The sequence below is a fragment of the Bufo gargarizans genome, chromosome 1, assembly GCF_014858855.1.
Source record: "Bufo gargarizans isolate SCDJY-AF-19 chromosome 1, ASM1485885v1, whole genome shotgun sequence".
NCBI lineage: Eukaryota > Metazoa > Chordata > Amphibia > Anura > Bufonidae > Bufo > Bufo gargarizans.
The window spans coordinates 153,729,074-153,735,929 of record NC_058080.1 but is presented as its reverse complement, the minus strand read 5'-3'; the positions used below and the strand labels follow the sequence as shown (position 1 = coordinate 153,735,929).

General features: G+C 42.2%; 1 protein-coding gene across 1 annotated transcript in view; it reads left to right on the top strand.

Moving 5' to 3' along the window:
• Positions 1-1,891: 1,891 nt before the first annotated feature.
• The window catches only part of FAT1 (FAT atypical cadherin 1), a 241,129-nt gene continuing 236,164 nt past the window's right edge, over positions 1,892-6,856 (top strand). Inside the window, exon 1 of the mRNA XM_044299767.1 lies at positions 1,892-2,493. The gene's annotated coding sequence lies outside the window, so the exon portion shown is untranslated. The remainder of the gene's footprint in view (positions 2,494-6,856) is intronic.

Genomic DNA, 6,856 nt, shown 5'->3' with positions numbered 1-6,856 from the left:
AACCACAAATAGGACCATCCATTGGACTACTAATTCTAGAAAATGAAGACTTTTCAATTCACAAAATGCAGGTTTTACTGAATATTTTCCCATAAATCTATATACCAATCTGCTCAGCTCCTCGTGCTCTATATCAGGGATGGCTAACCTGAGGCTCTCCAGCTGTTGCAAAACTACAAATCCCATCATGCCCAGACAGTCTACAGCTTTCAGCCTACAGCAGGGCATGGTGGGAGTTGTAGTTTTACAACAGCTGGAGAGCCGCAGATTGGCCATGCCTGCTCTATATTATGCTGCCAGCAGATTGGACTGCACATTCAATGTGATCAGTTCCTTTTAAGGCCTGTAGGTTCTCATGAAGCTGATTCAAAAAAAATTCACACCAGGTTAGCAAAACCCTTGACAGGTCACAATGCACAAGACCACCATTGGTTGGACACAGACACAAAAAGAATAGGCATCTTGTGACATAGTATCTCTTTTTTTTATGCTGGTCATTACACACCACACATATTAGGATATGCTGAATCAAGAGACAAGGTAAGGAAAGGCACATCTGTAGGACAGGAAAGAGTCATGCTCCTAATAAGTCAATACATTTTGACCCAAGGAAACCAGGGTCCCATATACATATACAGTACAGACCAAAAGTTTGGACACACCTTCTCATTCAAAGAGTTTTCTTTATTTTCATGACTATGAAAATTGTAGATTCACACTGAAGGCATCAAAACTATGAATTAACACATGTGGAATTATATACATAACAAAAAAGTGTGAAACAATTGAAAATATGTCATATTCTAGGTTCTTCAAAGTAGCCACCTTTTGCTTTGATTACTGCTTTGCACATCAAGAGAATGCCAAGAGTGTGCAAAGCAGTAATCAAAGCAAAAGGTGGCTACTTTGAAGAACCTATAATATGACATATTTTCAGTTGTTTCACACTTTTTTGTTATGTATATAATTCCACATGTGTTAATTCATAGTTTTGATGCCTTCAGTGTGAATCTACAATTTTCATAGTCATGAAAATAAAGAAAACTCTTTGAATGAGAAGGTGTGTCCAAACTTTTGGTCTGTACTGTATATATATATATATATATATATGACAATTATATCTGTCTTCATCTTTACCAATATTCACTTTTAAAATTGCATCATGTTTTGAAGCAAAAACAAGCAAGGCTTATAAAAAATGTATGTTAACAGTCTCAGGAGTTGGATGGAATTGAATATAAAAGTCTTGTAAGCTGCATCGATCGGGAAATAGTACATTAATTAGCGCAAGAAAAGGCAGGAGCCTTAAAATCAACGTAGTTATCTCAGCAGTCGACAACTCGAAGAAAGCCTGCTATTCCCGGTCTGAAGCTGCCTCATTTTCCACCAACCAAAAAGGTTTTCAACCCCCCTCTCCCCAATCCAACGCAACCAAGATTTAGATTTCTTTCAGACACAACACATTATGACCCCCTCCAATGCTATTACATACCGTAGAACATTTCCCCCACCACAAAATCTTTTTTGCATGCGTTAACATTTTCGTTCTTTGAACTAAATCAAGGTAAAGGGATGTGTGTCACTCCTGGGATGTCTAATCACAAAGCCATAGCTCACGGATCAGCAGGGTTTTGCTCTGAATCTTTTTTTTTCCCGACAAGTCAATAGAGACAAATGATCAGTGCTTTTTAAATTTAGCTCAGGGACATCTGTGTCTAGTCCTCCTGTCTCATTTCAGGTGCCCATCAATAGTGGGGAGGGAGCATGTGACAAGGGATCTGATAGGAGAAACATACAGGGATGTAAAAAAAAAAAAAAATGAAGAAGGAAAAGCAAAAGCTTAATAAGGAAAAGGATTGTCAAGAGCAATACACATGAGGAAGGATAAGCAATAGCTCAGCAGGATACAATGAAACAAGGAGAGCGAGAAGCCTGCAATACAATGAATCCCAGGTAGGGTTGAAGAAGAAGAAGTGACTATTTGGACGCACAGAGCACAGTCCCTGGGCTGTCAGGCTACCCTGTCCATGGAGTGAGGGGGTGGTGGAGGAGATTGTGACGTCACCAAGAGCCTTGTCCCAGTGGTGGCTGCAGGAGAGGCAGGCACAGGGAGAACCATACTCTGCTACAGCAGCTCCTCAACTTCAATCACTTGTGCTCTGCTCAGACATGTCCTGACAACTTGGATTTCCTCTCTCCCTCGGATATTCCTTGTGTTTTGCTTCTTGCCTTCTTCCAGAGTGGACTACTCCTTTCTTCCTGTGTATCTATCATGCCTTTAATGTCCAGAGATTGAGGATACTTGGTTTGCTGGTGATGCTGAGACTGGATTGTGGATGTTCTGACTGTAGATCCTGCACTTTTCCTTGTGGCTATGCAAAGAAAGGAACTGAAAGAGCTAAAAGTTCTCACAGAGCAGAAGATCCATTTGCAGAAGCTGATGGGTTATCCATAAAATAACCTAGAAGAGAAATAAAAGATCCAGCTGGTCTGGTAAGTTTTCCATCACCCACCTCACTATGTAGCCTCAGTATTCATAGGGTCCTGGATGCCATGGTGGTGCCTTCATAGCACAGATGTTTGTGATTTTGGATCACATGAAAATGTAATATAATGTTCAATAGAGGAAACGTAAAGCTACATAGCTGTATATATATAGTATATTTACATCCAACTTCAGCTGCAGGTAACTTCATGTATTGTAGTGCAGCGCCCTCTATGCCATGCAAGTGGTAATGCATCTTCATCGAGGGAAAAGTTAAAAAACACTGTTTGCGCCTAGAGCTTCAGTACTAAATGTTCTCATTTTAGAGGGTCTTGAGAAGAAAATGCATATGGTGCTGCCCTTTTTTGGGGAACATTATGGTGCTATCACTGACAATCACTTTAAAGAATGTTTTTTTTACATAGGTTATCATGGCAGTGGGTGCTCTATGCAGTCTCTCCAGCTGTCATATTGAATAATTTATGTAGGATTATTGAGCAAATGGTAGTCTGGCCAAAGCTGAATATGAAAATTCTCAATCTCTGCTGTTCAGTAACAGGTATCCATGAACAGAATTCAAACAGACCGCTTACAATATCCAAGTAGTAGGTGGTCTTACATGTTCCCGCTCCTTTGGTTTGCATTGCTTGTTCCTTTAGGGGTCTGGCATAGTTGCTGTATTGTATGACGTTACTAGTATTATTTGCAGAATTGTATTGGGAGTTATTAAATAATGAATATCCTCAGGGTCCTAAGCTGGGAAGTGTTTTTTTTTATGATATATTATATATATCATAAATATAGGATATATGTATTGTGTTGATATTTTAATACGCTCACAACGCAAAAAAATTAAATCCAATGCATCAAAATGATTTTTAAATTTTAGAAGCCAGGGCTTGTTTATACATCATAAATCATAGATTGTCTCTGAAGAAGGCTTCCACCGGAAATCTGCTCTGATGTTGTATCTGCTAATGGGAAAGCTGGATGACAAGACATAGGATCTTTCCTAGAGCCCTGAACAGCAAATCTAGTCAGTCATTCAGTTACACAGGAGCAAGGGAAAGTACCCCCAGACTTGCCCTTTTAAGGTGTGGGGTGAGGGAAAGTGGGTGATTTCACCCAGCTTTCCTAAAACCAGATATGAATAAGAAATGTCTAAATCTGACATCTAGATTTACTCCCAGGTCTGTTATTGGGAGTAAGACTTTATTATGATTATTATTTATTATTATTGTTATTATTATTTGCGACTTAGTCATTTATAAAGCAATATCAGACATAGCTTCCCAGTCCCCGAGGCACAATGCTTCTATAATTTACCGCTAGTGAATTAGATACAAGACGCACATTAATGGTGTTTTCCAGATAAATGTGTATTGTGGTTGAAAAGGCCACCCTTGTTCTTCTAACTTCACCGCAATATGGCCACAAGCAATCACTTATTGGGCTAAACACAATAAATCACCGGCTGAAACACTGCAGGCATTGAGCTGCTGGGATGTCATGGTGTCTCAGCCGTCTTTGAACTTACTTAAGAATCATTAATAGAGGAATATTGGATTATTGCTGGTGGTTGGCCAGCACTTGCCTCACTGCGTTTTTCTAGCACTGCTGTGATTTGAATGATGGTGTGAAAATGAGGGTGGTCGGTGGACTTCCTTGTATCATTACAACCCTTCTAGCTCTGACTTCACTCATGACTAATGGCCTCTTCCTCAGAAGGTGACATGAAGCTGTTAACTCCCAGTAATAGTACCTCCGGAAAGGTTAGTAGCTTCTGAAGTCTGCAACAAAAGGCTCCGTATTCCTAAGTTATCCCGTTTTTTTACCGAAAATAAAATTAAAAAACCCACCAGCAACTACTGTGGAAGTCCTTGAGTTGCCCTCTGCTGTCAAGATGGTTATAAATCTGTCCATTGCTGTCCATTACTACTCTTATAGGAGTTGTTAGGTGTGCTATGCCTAAAGTTGTTTTATGCCGGAGCCGGACACAACTCATATACAGTACTGCACTTCAGTACACAGATCTGGCCTCTATACACTGATAGCGCCAGACACAAATACTGACCATGTGGCGTTTTCCTGTCCACTGTTATTTGACATCTTGCGTCATAACTGATGCAGCCGATATATGAAAACAATCCGATAAAAAAACTATAGGGTCAGTTCCGGCTTCAGTTCCCCTATGGCATAGTCTACTTCCCGGCTGATGAGGAACTGAAACAGATTACTGGGTATATGTGAAGGGGCCCGTACCCATCTTTCCTAGGCTTCTGAATAGTAAGGGTACGACCACCCGGTCCGGTTTCCTGATGCAGTTTTGGAAGCACTAATCAGGAGGAGAGGATCATAAAAGGGGAGAAAGTATGAAGGACAGATACAATGTCTCCTCTTTTTTTAATTCGCTCCTGTGGCTACATTCACATTGGCGGCAGCGATTTCCAACAGAGAGCAGCCTGCGGAATTCTCCGGATCCAGCACTGCCGAATGCAACTGCAATGCCTGCCGGCCCTATTAAACGGGTTGTCCGGGCTTTTTTATATTGATGACCAATCTTCAAGATTGGTCATCAATATCATATTGGTGTGGGTCCACTGCTGTATGTCTATGGGACAGCAGCAGTGGGCAGGAAGAGAGAGGGGAGACAGTATATGTGCACTGCGTGCTCCATCTCCCCGTTCAGCTGCTCGGCGGGGGTGCCGGGTGTTGGACCCCTGCCAATCTAATATTGATGAACTATCCTGAGGATCGGTCATCAATATTAAATAGCCCGGACAACCTCTTTAAAGGGAACCTGTCACCGGGATTTTGTGTATAGAGCGGAGGACATGGGCTGCTAGATGGCCGCTAGCACATCCGCAATACCCAGTCCCCATAGCTCTGTGTGCTTTTATTGTGTAAAAAAAACGATTTGATACATATGCAAATGAACCTTAGATGAGTACTCATCTTAGGTTAATTTGCATATGGATCAATAAAAGCACACAGAGCTATGGGGACTGGGTATTGCGGACGTGCTAGCGGCGATCTAGCAGCCCATGTCCTCAGCTCTATACACAAAATCCCGGTGACAGGTTCCCTTTAAGTATAATGGGGTCCGGCTGGAAATCCAGCCATATTACAGCAAAAATTTTAAGATTCAGCTGGACACAGACCGCTGCATGCTGCGGTTTGTGTCTGGCCGATTTTCGACATTTTTGCCGGATCTCAGTGCCGCAGATATGAAAGAAAACTGCATGCAGATGCCTGACCATCCGGCCATACCTTAACTCCTCTCAATTAGACCATGATCTGTGGGAAGGGATATCTCCCTGCCTCCGGGAGCTGACCCTAACTCGATAATTCATATTTACCAGTGATTTAGTGTCCAAGCGGCAACACTCTATAATAAAGTGTATGTTGCCCAGCTAACGCATAGTTGTCCAGACCGTTGAGTAACATCTGGGTGATACTTGGCAGGTCCTCTCCAGATATTACTCCCCCTCCCATCTCACTCTAATGTTGTGCACAAACTGAGAACCGTCCAACTGTTTATTAACAGCAGAGTGACCAATATTGGAAAGTTTAGGATTCTGTCTGCGAGACAGATGTTATTCCCCCTCCCCCTCTCCGCCCATGAGTCAGTGGTGGGGAGGCTGGTAGCTTGTGGCTGCAGGGCACATGGTTCCTCTCTCCCCTGGCTGCAGATAGTTTGGCTTCCTCTGGATTCCCAGCTGTGTATACAAGAGAAATACAATGGTGTGGAATGTACATAGCCGCACTGTGTGCGAGGAAGGGAGGAGGATGCAGTGCGGCCCACCGGGACAACTTGTGCATCGACTTCATATCCACTGGTGTATGTGTAATTACAACAAGTGCAGCATTCCCCATACTGTACATAATCACCAGGCACATACCTTAGTGATACCATAATCTGAGAGATCGATCCCAATATAAGAGCAGTTACAAAACCTAACTGATTATAAGCTTATTTAGCAATGATTCTGCAGTGTAAAATAGCAACTATCAGCAACTACGCATTAGGGTGCATTTACACGAGCGTATGAATGGGTCCGCATTCGTTCCACAATTTTAGGTCCGCATTCGTTCCGCAAACATGTCAGGAGAGGTTACAGGTCTTCCTACAAGAGGTTGTCAAAAAAAATATACTATTTCAAACAAGCCCTGCAATAGCTTAGAGTAAAAAAATCATATATATTCTCCTCTGCTCAGCTCCGTGGTCCATAGCTCTGGTCTGGTCCTCCTGATGCTGCTGGTTTAGGCTAGGTCTACACAACGACATTTGTCGCGTGACAGATAGGGCACAACTACACTGCAACATTTGTCACACAACAATTTTTATAATGGCAGTCTATGGTGTCGCAC